The 12638-nt window shown below is 42.2% G+C and overlaps 1 pseudogene; it reads right to left on the reverse strand.

Annotated features, from left to right (window-relative positions):
- Nucleotides 1-1548: 1548 nt before the first annotated feature.
- LOC132010525 (large ribosomal subunit protein uL22-like) lies at nucleotides 1549-3931 on the reverse strand (annotated as a pseudogene).
- Nucleotides 3932-12638: the final 8707 nt, after the last annotated feature.

Raw genomic sequence — 12638 nt, forward strand, 5'->3', positions numbered from 1 at the left:
TCTCTGGGGACCCGGAAGATGAAACAGGAGGAGGAAAAGCCAGTCCAAAGTGTGTTAAAGAAGGCAACGGTGGTTCACTCTCTCTGGGGAACCCCTGTGGAAATATGTAAAACACCCTCAGCCTGGGAGGAGGGGAGCACGTATCTGGTTGCATGCCCCTCACAAGTCCCTTCTTGGCTAAGGTTTGCCCCAGGGGTGTTAAGTCCCTGGTACTTGAGACTTGTGGCCACAGAAGAATGTCTGGGCAGCTTCCTCAGCATCTTTCAAAATGGCGGCAGAGCTCCAGAGCCGGGAAGAGTCCTTGGGTTCAGCCTAGGCGTGCTGTCAGGTTAGGCCTACACAGGCCTGCTTGTTGCAATAATGGGCAGGGCAACCGTGGGCTGAGAGGATGTCAGACACAACACAAAGATGTTTGACATGACATGGTATTTGGATGTTAATCCCAATCCTGGGTTTCCTAGATGACCTAGAATTTCTGGATTCTCACTTGCAATTATGACCCGAGGACAACCCAACCTCAGGACTGAGATGTCTGGACCAACTGGAGGTCCCCACTGGGCTAAGTCCCCTGCTTTCAATATTTCTCCCTGCTGCTTTGACAGCCTCCTCTCTCCAACCATGGATGGTAAATGTTCCCTCCCTATCACTTGTTGATCATGCTCCTCTCTCTGCTCTCTCAAGCTCTCTCTAAGGCAGCCTAGGCCTGGGGTTGGGCAGGGGGAGACCCATATTTTACTTGCTGAGATCTACCACCCCCCGGGCACAGATCACCTTCCACATACCTCCAGAGACCCTAACTATACAACACTATGTAGAATTTTCTTGCCTCTGAAATCCTTTTTATTGCCCCACCACTGAGTCTGTGTTTAAATTTACATGGTCATGAGTTTAGGTGATATTTGGGTGGGGGTGGGATACATCTTGTTTTCCCAGCTGGAGTTAGTTCCTTGAGTACAAGTGCCATAAATTGTATTTTTACCTCTCAATACCTAGTAAAGGAATTATAGGTAACAGATGTTCAATAAATGTGTGGTTGTTGATGCAATCTGCAGTCACCATTCTGCAAAGACCCAAGAACAGCTAATTTCAAAACAAATGAATGAAAGCAACAGTACACCCATGGTTCATGTGTAACAAAGGGACTAAATCTGCTTGTCCTCATTAAGGCAATGAATAGATGATGAGCCAGCTTGGGTAAGCAAATTCTGCTATTGACCTAAAGTTCATTTTCACAGGGACATTTCTGGTAAAGCCCTGAGCTTAGGACTGCCAAGATATGAATGCTCATTAGCCAGGAGAGAACCTAACAATAAAACTGAAAGGGGAAAAATGTGCCTTAGAACAAAGAATGCAATGTGCTTGCTTTAGGAAGTAAAACTCAAGCCACTACTTATAGACTAATCAGTACTTCCCCCATCCCAACCTTAATGTTTAGGTTAGCCTCTCAGGTGGGGAGCTGCAAGAGGTCAAAATTTCCAGTCCTTCTCCCATTCCTGATCACCCTTTTGAATGTAGATGACCTCGGGACTTGCTTTGGCCAATAAAATGTTAGTAGGAAGGGAAGCAGGTCACTCCCACGCAGAAGTATTTAGGAACCTGTGGCCGATTCTGCAGGCTATCTTCCCTTGCTGCCACAATCTGGGGGCACGTATTCAGAGATGCAACAAAACTGAACCAGGAAGATGGAGCGCCTTGACTCAAACTACACTTACTGAATACCAGCCACGCACCAAGCCCTGTGAGACGTCAGGAATATGCTAGCCCATAAGGCAGACTCTGCTCTCCTGAACTTTGTCTGCAGGGCAGACCTCTATTTTTAACTTCCATAAATCAGTATTTAATTCTGGCTGTGACTCATTACGAAGAGAGATAGAACATGTCAAGAGAGCACATAACATGAACAACCCAAAGTCTGAGATTTGATGGGAGGATTGACTTGAGAACACGTAGGAGTCATCAGTTAAAGAATGTTCCAGGCTGGGAACAGAGAAGGGCATAGTCAATCCAAAAAAGGAAAGGCCAGCATGGCTGGACAAGAAAAAGTAGGGGAATTGTCTACCGGGCTTGTGAAACACAGAGAAGCCACACTGGATGGGCCTTCTGGGCTTCATTAAAGACCTCAATAAGTTGTTCTAAATTTATTTGGGTTTTCTTTAAACAAACAGCGGTCATGCATCACCCTTCTATAATCCTTCTCTTTACCCCAGCAGCCCGTGTGGAGTGGGCACTGAGCTCCTTCTTGTTGGGAGGCACTGAACCAAGTTGAAAGATTGAGCAGGTCCTCCTGTCTTAAGTTTTCCCAGTGGTGTCTCCCACTCCTTCAGAAGTTATCATCGCCTCCTGCCATTGGAGATATTCAGCCTGATCTAGGATCAGCTCTGGCTAGCTTGGTAGAAAGGCATTTATTACAGGTATTAAATGGCTTACGGAATCATGGAGAAATGGGTTCTACACTATGTTTCCAGGAAGAACCTAGAGCCACCCTCACGGAAATGGCCCAGCAAGAACACTGCTGCCGGGGTGACATTAAGGATGCTGCCTGTGGGGCACCTGGGTGGCTCAGTGGGTTAAGCCTCTGCCTTTGGCTCAGGTCATGATCTCAGGGTCCTGGGATCGAGCCCGACATTGGGCTCTCTGCTCAGCAGGGAGCCTGCTTCCCCCCTCTCACTCTCTCTGCCTGCCTTTCTGCCTAGTTGTGATCTCTGTCGAATAAATAAATAAAATCTTTAAAAAAAAAAAAAAGATGTGCCTGTGAAACTGGAAGCAGCTGTCACAGCTGCTGGCTTGAGACCACATACATCAGGAAATTGGGTGTCACGTGACCTGCCCCTGTCCCCAAGTACCCTGCTTACAGATTCAAGGCTTGCACCAACGTGAGAGATCAGCCAGACTTAGATCACATCCAGAACCTAGCTTTCGGGGAGGCTGGGAAAAATCCTTAAATTTGTAGTCTCAGGGCGCCTGGGTGACTCCGTTGGTTAAGTGTCTGACTCTTGGTTTTGGCTCAGGTCACGATCTCCACGTCATGAGATCCAGCCCCGAGTGGGGCTCCACACTCAGCATGAAGTCGGCACGAGACTCTCCCTCCCTCAATCCCTCCTCCAGCTTGCACATCTCTCTCTCTCTCAAAGAAAATGAATAGATAAATAAACCTTTTTTGAAAAAGAAAAAAAAAAAGGCTTGTAGTCCCTGCAATACGGAAAAGCTGCTGGAAGAGGGTTGAAGGAGATTTTGAATGTGCAAGTCGTGGTGCTCATCACACCACGTCTCAGAGGAGCCAGATTTAAATGAGAGCCGCGCTTTCGAAAGCCTTCCAGCTCTCACTTCAGCTTTCGCAAACCCTGTACTTTCTGTATTTATTTTGTGCAGAATCGACTCCCAGGCCACAAGCTTTTGTTTCTTTAGTTTCTTCTAAAATATCTTTTTCTTCTGGGTGAGCTCCTCTTCTGGTTTGGGAAAAACCTTCTCTTTTTCAGTAAGGATCATCATCTCAGCATGGCAGGGAGAGCTCATGGCTGGGTTCGTTTGACCAGGAGCCCCATAAGTTCTACGCTGCAACTTTGGGGCTTTGTGCACTTGGATGTGCTCAGTGACTAGAGAATCTGCCTCTAAATCCTTAAGTTCAGCATTACGCTATGCGTTTTTAAGCACACGTGGTAAAAATCCAGCACTACTTTTGAGCCTTCCAAGCCTGTGCCCAGTCCCACTGTTTGGCCCAGACACACCTGCCAGGTCCACCACTATAGCAATGGAATGGCACACGTGGCTTCTGCAAAGTGACATCTTTCAGATACCTGGTGGCTTCTCAGATATGCATGCCCTTGATGGCCTGGGCAGTTTCATGTGAGTTCTTAAAGTGAGCACGAAGATTTGAACCTCTTGATTTGCATGATTTTGTAGGGTTTTCTGGGTCAAGTGACTGGCAAACCATTTTCAGAGATCACCTGAGGCCACTTAGGGGAAGCTGAAAACCCTGTATGTATCTAGTGCTGCATTTCTTGTCTTTGGTCTTTTCTCTGCCAAGAGTGAAACCACCGTATTTCTCCATTTCTTCCGCATTTCATCAAAGCATGTTCCCTTCTGTTTATCTGTTCTCTATGTTAGGAATATAGAAGCTATATAAGGACAAGTTCATCAAAGGTGAGCTTTGTCAGAACTCAGGGCTGTGTAACGTACATACACATGCTTATCATACAAATGTTTTTCTCATTGAGTTCCTCTGTCAGGCAGTCGCTCCAGACTGCTTTGAAGAGGTTTAAAAGGGAGCATAAGAAATGCAGCTGGGGGGCGCCTGGGTGGCTCAGTGGGTTAGGCCTCTGCCTTCTGCTCAGGTTGTAATCTCAGGGTCCTTTAGAGAAAAAAAAAAAGAAAGAAAGAAAGAAACGCAGCTGGAATGAGCTACATTGAGCATCTAGCTTAAGGACCAGAGGGGAGTAGATGTTTCAAACCTCCCTGGACCTTTATTATTTTCTGTGACTAACTGAACAGCTAATTACAGCTCTCTAATTATCTTTGGACTTTCTTTACCTTAAGCTGATTTCACAATCAGGATTTGTCTAGATAGACCTCTGAGGCTTGGGATTTTGTCTGAGTTTTAATGTTTTCCTGGTGCAGGGCACAGGGGAACCCCCAGACTGTTGTCCAAAGTGATTGTGCACCCCCTCAAAAACAAAACAAAACAAAATAAACCCAAACAAAAACAAAAAAAGCAAAGTGCCATTTTGCCAGTTTTGCCATTTTCTGTTCCAGCCAGCAGTACATGCAGTGTTTTAAATTCTCCACATTGTTATCTGACTTTTTTATTCTAACCATCCTACTGGATATGAAGTGGTATCTCATCCTAGTGTAGATTTGCATTTCCTTGGTGACTAATGATGTTGAGTGTCTTTTCATGAGCTTATTGGCCATCTGTCTGTTTTCTTTGGAAAAACCTATATTCATATCATTTGCCCATTTTAAGTTATGAGTTGGGTTAGTCTTTTTAGTATTGACTTGTAAAAGTTCTTTACATGTTCTAGATCTAAGGATTTTTAAAATTATTTATTTGACACAGAGAGAGAGATCATAATTAGGCAGAGTGAGGCAGGCAGAGAGAGGGGGGAAGCAGGCTCCCTGCTGAGCAGAGAGCCCGATTCAGGGCCTGATCCGAAGACCCTGAGATCATGACCTGAGCCGTAGGCAGAGGCTTAACACACTGAGCCACCCTGGCGCCCCTAGATGCAAGTTTTTTTTAATCACATAAATGATTTATAAATATTTTCTCCATTCTGTGAGTTTTTTCATTTTCCTGATAATATCCCTCAAGGCTCAAAAGTTTTAAATTTTGATAAACGCCAATTGATCTATTTCTTCTCTTTGCTGCTTTTGTTACTCAGGGTTTTGGTATCATATCTAAGAACTGGCAAGTCAAAAGTCACAAAGATTTACTCCTATGTTACCTTTTAAGAATTTTATAGTTTTGTCTCTTACATTTTTTAAAGATTTTATTCTTTTTTTTAAAATATTTTATTTATTTATTTGACAGACAGAGAAATCACAAGTAGGCAGAGAGGCAGGCAGAGAGAGAGGGGGAAGCAGGCTCCCCGAAGAGCAGAGAGCCAGATGCGGGGCTCGATCCCAGGACCTTGAGATCACAACCTGAGCTGAAGGCAGAGGCCTAACCCACTGAGCCACCCAGGTGCCCCTAAAGATTTTATCCTTATGTAATCTCTACCCCCAACAAGGGTCTCAAATTTTAAAACCTGAGATCAAGAGTCACATGCTCTACCAACTGAGACAACCATGCACCCCACCTCTTACATTTTAGGTCTTTGACGTGGATGGAACTAGAGGACATTATGCTAAGTGAAACAAGTCAATCAGAGAAAGACAATTATCATATGATCTCACTCATGTGGAATTTAAGAAACAAAACAGAGGCACATAGGGGAAGGGAGGGAACAAAAAAACAAGATGAAATCAGGGAGGGAGACAAACCATAAAAAAACTCTTAATCATAGGAAACAAACAGGGTTGCTGGAGGGGAGGGGGTTGGGGAGATGGGGTAAATGGGGCATTAAGGAGGTCACATGATATAATGAGCCCTGGGTATTATATATAACTGGTGAATCACTGAAGTCTACTTCTGAAACTAATAATACACTGCATGTTAATTAATTGGATTTAAATAAAATAAAGTTTTATGGACCATTTCCTTATACCACACACAAAATAGACTCAAAATGGATGAAAGACCTCAATGTGAGAAAGGAATCCATCAAAATCCTTAAGGAGAACACAGACAGTGACCTCTTCGACCTCAGCCGCAGCAACTTCTTCTTAGAAACATTGCCAAAGGCAAGGGAAGCAAGGGCAAAAATGAACTATTGGGACTTCATCAAGATCAAAGCTTTTGCACAGCAAAGGAAACAGTCAACAACACCAAAAGACAGCTGACAGAATGGGAGAAGATATTTACAAATGACATATCAGATAAAAGGCTGGTATCCAAAATCTGTAAAGAACTTATCAAACTCAACACCCAAAGAACAAATAATCCAATCAAGAAAAGGGCAGGAGACCTGAACAGACATTTCTGCAAGGAAGACATCCAAATGGCCAATAGACACATGAAAAAGTGCTCAACGTCACTCAGCATCAGGGAAATACAAATCAGAACCACAATGAGATACCACTTCACAGCAGCCAAAATGGCTAAAATTAGTAAGTCAGGAAATGACAGATGTTGGCAAGGATGCAGAGAAAGGGGAACCTTCCTACACTGTTGGTGGGAATGCAAGCTGGTGTAGCCACTCTGGAAAACAGTATGGAGGATCCTCAAAATGTTGAAAGTAGAACTACCCTATGACCCAGGAATTGCACTACTGGGTATTTACCCTAAAGATACAAATGTAGTGATCTGAAGGGGCACGTGCACCCAAATGTTTATAATAGCAATGTCCACAATAGCCAAACTATGGAAAGAATCTAGATGCCCATCAACAGATGAATGGATAAAGATGTGGCATATATACACAATGGGATACTATGAAGCTGTGGAAAACCCTGAAGTCTTGCCATTTGCAATGACATGGATGGAACTAAAGGGTATTATGCTAAGTGAAATAAGTCAATCAGAGAAAGACAATTATCATGTGATCTCAAAGATATGAGGAATTTGAGAGGCAGGGCAGGGGTCATGGCAGGTGGGGGGGGGGGAATGAAACAAGATGATATTGGGAGGGAGACAAACCATAAGATATTCTTAATCTCAGGAAACAAACAGGGTTGCTGTGGAGTTGGGAAGGGGAGGGTTAGGGTGGCTGGGTTATGGATATTGGGGAGGGTTTGTACTATGGTGAATGCTGTGAATTGTGTAAGACTGATGATTCACAGACCTGTATCCCTGAAGCAAATAATAAAAAAATAAAAAAATAAAGGATATCTTAGTTGCTTCCAGTAAATAAATAAATAAAATAAAGTTTAAAAAAAAAAAAAAACACCTAACTGAACCACAAACATACAAACAAACGCCCAAACCACTTTAGGTCTTTGATTTATTGAAGTTAATTTTTGTAATGATGTGAGATTAGGGTCCAATCTCATTCTTTTGCATGTGGGTACTATTGTTCCAGAACTATTTGTTGAAAGAAGCTCTCTTTCCCATTGAATAGTGTCAGCACCTTGTTGAAAATTATTTGACCATAAATAAGTGGGTTTATATCTGGACTCTCAATTCTGTTCCATTCATCTATGTGTCTATTATAATGCTGGACCACACTGGCTTGATTATTGCTACTCTGTAGCAAATTTTGAACAGGGGAAGCGCGAGTCCTCCAACTTTGTTCTTTTTTGGCTCTTTAGGGTTCCATGTGAGTTTTAGGATCAGCTTATCAATTTCTACAAAGAAGCCAACTGGGATTCTGATGGTGATTATGTTAATCTGTAGGTCAATTTGGGGAGTACTACCATCTTAACATATTAGGTCTTCTGCTTCTTGGAAATGGAATATTCTTCCATTTATTTAGAGGTTCTTTAGTTGTTTCAAACAATGTATTATAATTTTTAAAGCATAGGTCTTACACTTCTTTTGTTAGATTTATTCCCAAGTGTTTTATTCTTCTGGTACTATTATAAATGGAATTGTTCTCTTAATTCCACTTTTGGATTGTTCATCGATAAGTGTATAGAAATTCAATTGATTTTTTATATTGATTGTACAACTTTGACAAACTTGTTTAATACTTCTAATAGTTTCTAATTATTGCTGCAGTTTATTTTTTTTTTTAAGTATTTAGTGAACAGATAGTATAATATTAGTTTCAGGAGTGGGATTTCATGAGTCATCAGTTACCTATAACACCCAGTGTTCATCACAAGTGCCCTCCTCAATACACATCACCCGTTTAGCCTATCCCTCACCCACCTCTCCTCCAACAACCCTAGTGTGTTCTGTATAGTTCAGAATCACTGCAGTTTAAAATTTGCTTTCTGTTGTACTTATTACTAATTCATGCACAGATTCTGGTAGAGCTTCAAAACTCCCTCTAATATGGCCAGATAAATCAGAAATCACTCTTGCCCCAGTTTTGTTTTGTTTTTACTGAAATATCCCTGGTTTTGACCACTAATGGCTTGGGTGACCCTAACCCTAGTACCTGTCATTCTGGGATTTCCCTTTGTAAATATCTTGGGACTTTTTCCTTTTTGGATCCTATGTTTTCTTTATCTTGGCTAATTGCCTCATTTGGTGTGCAGTACATAATCCATTGGCCTCCTGAGAAAGTATACATGAGAGGGAAATTTTTTTGAGACTCAATTTGTTCAAAATCTCTATCTCTTACCTTCCACAAGACAGGTTACTTGGGAATGTAAAATTCTACATTGGAAATAACTTCCCATAGAATTTTGAAGACACTATTCTATAGTCTTTTAGCCTTTTTTTAAAAAAGGTTTTATTTTGTCAGAGAGAGAGAGAGAGACAGAGAGCACAAGCAGAGGGAGTGGCAGACAGAGGGAGAAGCAGGCTCTCCACTGAGCAAGGAGCCCAGGGTAGGACTCCGTCCCAAGGCCCTGGGATCATGACCTGAGCCAAAGGGAGACTTTTTTTTTTTTTTTTTTTTCAGTGTTCCAAGACTCATTGTTTATGCACCACATCCAGTGCTCCATGCAATACATGCCTTCCTTAATACCCACCACCAGGCTCACCCAACCCCCCACCCCACGCCCCTCCAAATCCCTCAGTTTGTTTCTCAGTGTTCACAGTTTCTTATGGTTTGTCTTCCCCTCCTATTTTCACCAACTCACTTCTCCTCTCCTTCTCCCAATGTCCTCCATGGTATTCCTTATGCTCCACAAGTAAGTGAGACCATATGATAATTGACTCTCTCTGCTTGACTTATTTCACTCAGCATAATCTCCTCCAGACCCATCCAATTGATACAAAAGTTGGATATTCATCCTTTCTGATGGAGGCATAATATTCCATTATATATATGGACCATATCTTCAAAGGCAGACATTTAACTGATTGAGCCACCCAGGCGTCCCTTCAGTCTTCTAGCTTTTAAAGTTAATGCTGAAAGTCCAACGTCAGTTTGAGTCCTGATCTTCTTTATGCATCTAAGTTTTTCCTCTATAGCAGCTTTTAGCATCCTCTATTAGTCATTGTTTAGAAATGTCAGGAACGGGTGCTTTGATACAGGTGTTCTCTTCTTCATTCTTTTGATGACTACTTGGGAGGCTATTTCAATGTAGAAACTCACACTTTCCAGTTCCGGGAAGTTTTCTTATATAATTTCTTTGCTTTTTTTCTCTGTCTTTCTGGAGAGAATAGACTATTATTGATCATTTTACTTGCAGCTATTTCTTTTAGTTTTTTCCATAATACAGAAATGATAGTCTGTTATACTATAGGGCTATTACTTTTTCATAGGTTTCATAATTTAATATTCATACTGTCAGAGCACACAACCATTAAATACTTGGTCTTCCTTAAATATATCAATTATTCTTAGAACCACATGTAAGTATATATTCAGTGATCAACATCAGTTAGGCCTTATGCTGATGTCATTTTCATTATTTTTGTTGTCCAAAGATAAATCTTTAGATTAGGATTTCTCAGGAAGAGTTCATGGCAACCACATTTCCTTATTCTTAAATGCTCATAGCCGTATGCCTACAGAGTTCAACTTGGCTAATTATTAAATCCTTGGCTCATTTTCTTCCTTGAGTGTTTTGTTTTTTTTTTTTTTAATATTTTATTTACTTATTTGACAGAGAGAGATCACAAGCAGGCAGAGAGGCAGGCAGAGGGAGAGGAGGAAGCAGGCTCCCCGATGAGCAGAGAGCCCGATGCGGGGCTGGATCCCAGGACTCTGAGATCATGACCTGAGATGAAGGCAGCGGCTTAACCCACTGAGCCACCCAGGCGCCCCTTCCTTGAGTGTTTTAAATATGTATCCCACTGTCTGGGAAAAATAGTAAACTACTGTTGAAAAGTCTGCCGACAGTCTGATTATTTTCCCTTACGAATGACCTCATCTTTTTGCCTTTTCTTTCTTTCTTTTTAAAGCTCATTTGTCTTACTGGTATATGTCTTGGTGTTATCCATTCCAGGTAATTTGTCCTAGGTATGCTCTATGCCATTTAAATATGCCGGTTTAAGTCTTCCTTCAGATGTAGTTTCACAGGGTGCCTGGGTGGCTCAGATGGATAAGTGTCTGCCTTCAGCTTGGGTCATGATCCCAGGGTCCTGGGATTGAGTCCCACATCCCGGCTCAGCAGGGAGCCTGCTTCCCCCCTCCACTGCTCCCCCTGTTTGTACTCTCTCTCTCAAATAAATAAATAAGATCTTAAAAAAAAAAAAGTAGTAGTTTTATGAACTAAAGGTTTTAGTATTTGCTTTGAGTTTCTTCTTCAAGAAATCCCCTTTCTTCAGGGAATCCCAAACATGTTGGTTTATCTTTGCCTATCATCTATTTATATCTCCCACTTTCTAATTTTTTTTGTAGGACATTTTAAATGTCTGCAAATTCTTTTGTATTCCTCCCTTTAAGGGGTAGAACCTAGTTTCCCTTACCTTGTGTGAGGGCTGGACTTAGTGACTCACTTTTAACGAATAGAATATGTTAGAGTGCATGATGAGCGACTGGGTCACCACAGGCCTCACAGCTTTCTCCTTGCTCTCATTCACGAGTCATGTGCTCTGGCAAGCCAGCTGCCATTTTGTGAGAACACATCAAGCCAGCCCCATGAAGGGGCCCGCATGGTGTACCTTAGGAGAGAGAGTGGGCCAGGACTGCTTCCCTAGCTCTGTGGCTAGTCTATTATTATTTTAGAGTTAGACATGGACGCTTGGGTGACTCAGGCAGTGAAGCTTTTGCCTTCAGCTCAGGCCATGATCCTGGGGTCCTGGGATCGAGTCCCACATCGGGCTCCCTGCCTGGTAGAGAGTCTGCATCCCCCTCTCCCTCTGCTGCTCTCTCCCTCCCTTTCTGTCAAATAAATAAATAAAGTCTTTACAAAAAAAATAAAGAGTTAAACAATATTGCCTTGTGCTTTCTGAAACTAGTTTTTCTGCCTCCTCCCCCACTTTACCTGGATCTTCTCTTGCCTTTGCCCACAATGTCTCTGTGCTGCTTCATTTAGATTCCACCCCAGCAGACTCTCCTCTGAGAGGGACTTTGTTCTGCAAAAGAGATTCCATTGGTTAGTGCTGAGGCTTAATAGGGCCAAACAGCCCCATATAATCTAACCTTTCTTTTGCCTTCACCCCTAGGAACCCCTTTCCAGTTCTAGCACCACTCCCCAAAAAAGTTCAATTAGCTTTCAATGCTGAGTGTGGACATTTAGATTTTGGGATAAATACCTTTGGCAGTTTTGATAATGAGTTTATGGGCACTCAGTGCCACCAGAAGATCCTAGCTTTGCCTGCTTTCTACTATCTCCTGCCACTTGCTGATATCATGTGGGTCTTGCTGCTGTCAGTTAATCAGCCCTCTCCTTGTACTTGGGAATTCACAGGATACCTTATTAGTTTCATAGTAGGTCACTCTTATGCACTTGTGGTGGTGGTGGCTATTGCTGGAGGATTAGGTAGATTCAAAATGATACCACTTTATTCTTGCACAGAAAGTATCACTTTCTTAATTTCTAGAAGGTCTTCTCTTCTCTGGATTTTCCCTTTCTTACATCTGGTTCTTGGTTTATGGACCCTCCATCAACACTTCACTCTCTAAGTACAATAGTGAGTTTTAAAAAATCTTTTATTCTCCCTACATTGTCCTTATTCTAATTTCCCTTTTTCTTATTGTTTCTGCATCTCATTTTCATGACAGTCTTCCCTCCACTATCTTGAGATCTTTGGCCCTTGAAGCATATATAGAATTGGGCATTTTTTTAGGAGCTCTGTGTATATATGTAGGACTTCTCAGTAAGTGAACATCTCTGTAATTGCTTGGTAGAGGCAAATTTATGTAGTTAAAGGACACCGCACAGTCAGTATTGGTTTCCTTAGATTGGTGTCCTCCCATATGCTGCTATGGGGTGGGGGAAGGGGAGGTTCAAGCTTGGTTGCCAGTGTGTTATTAGAGGAACCGAAGGGGAAGTTGTCACTGTTCAATACACAGACCTTACTCAACTTCCCTATCCAAAAA

The sequence above is a fragment of the Mustela nigripes genome, chromosome 2, assembly GCF_022355385.1.
Source record: "Mustela nigripes isolate SB6536 chromosome 2, MUSNIG.SB6536, whole genome shotgun sequence".
NCBI lineage: Eukaryota > Metazoa > Chordata > Mammalia > Carnivora > Mustelidae > Mustela > Mustela nigripes.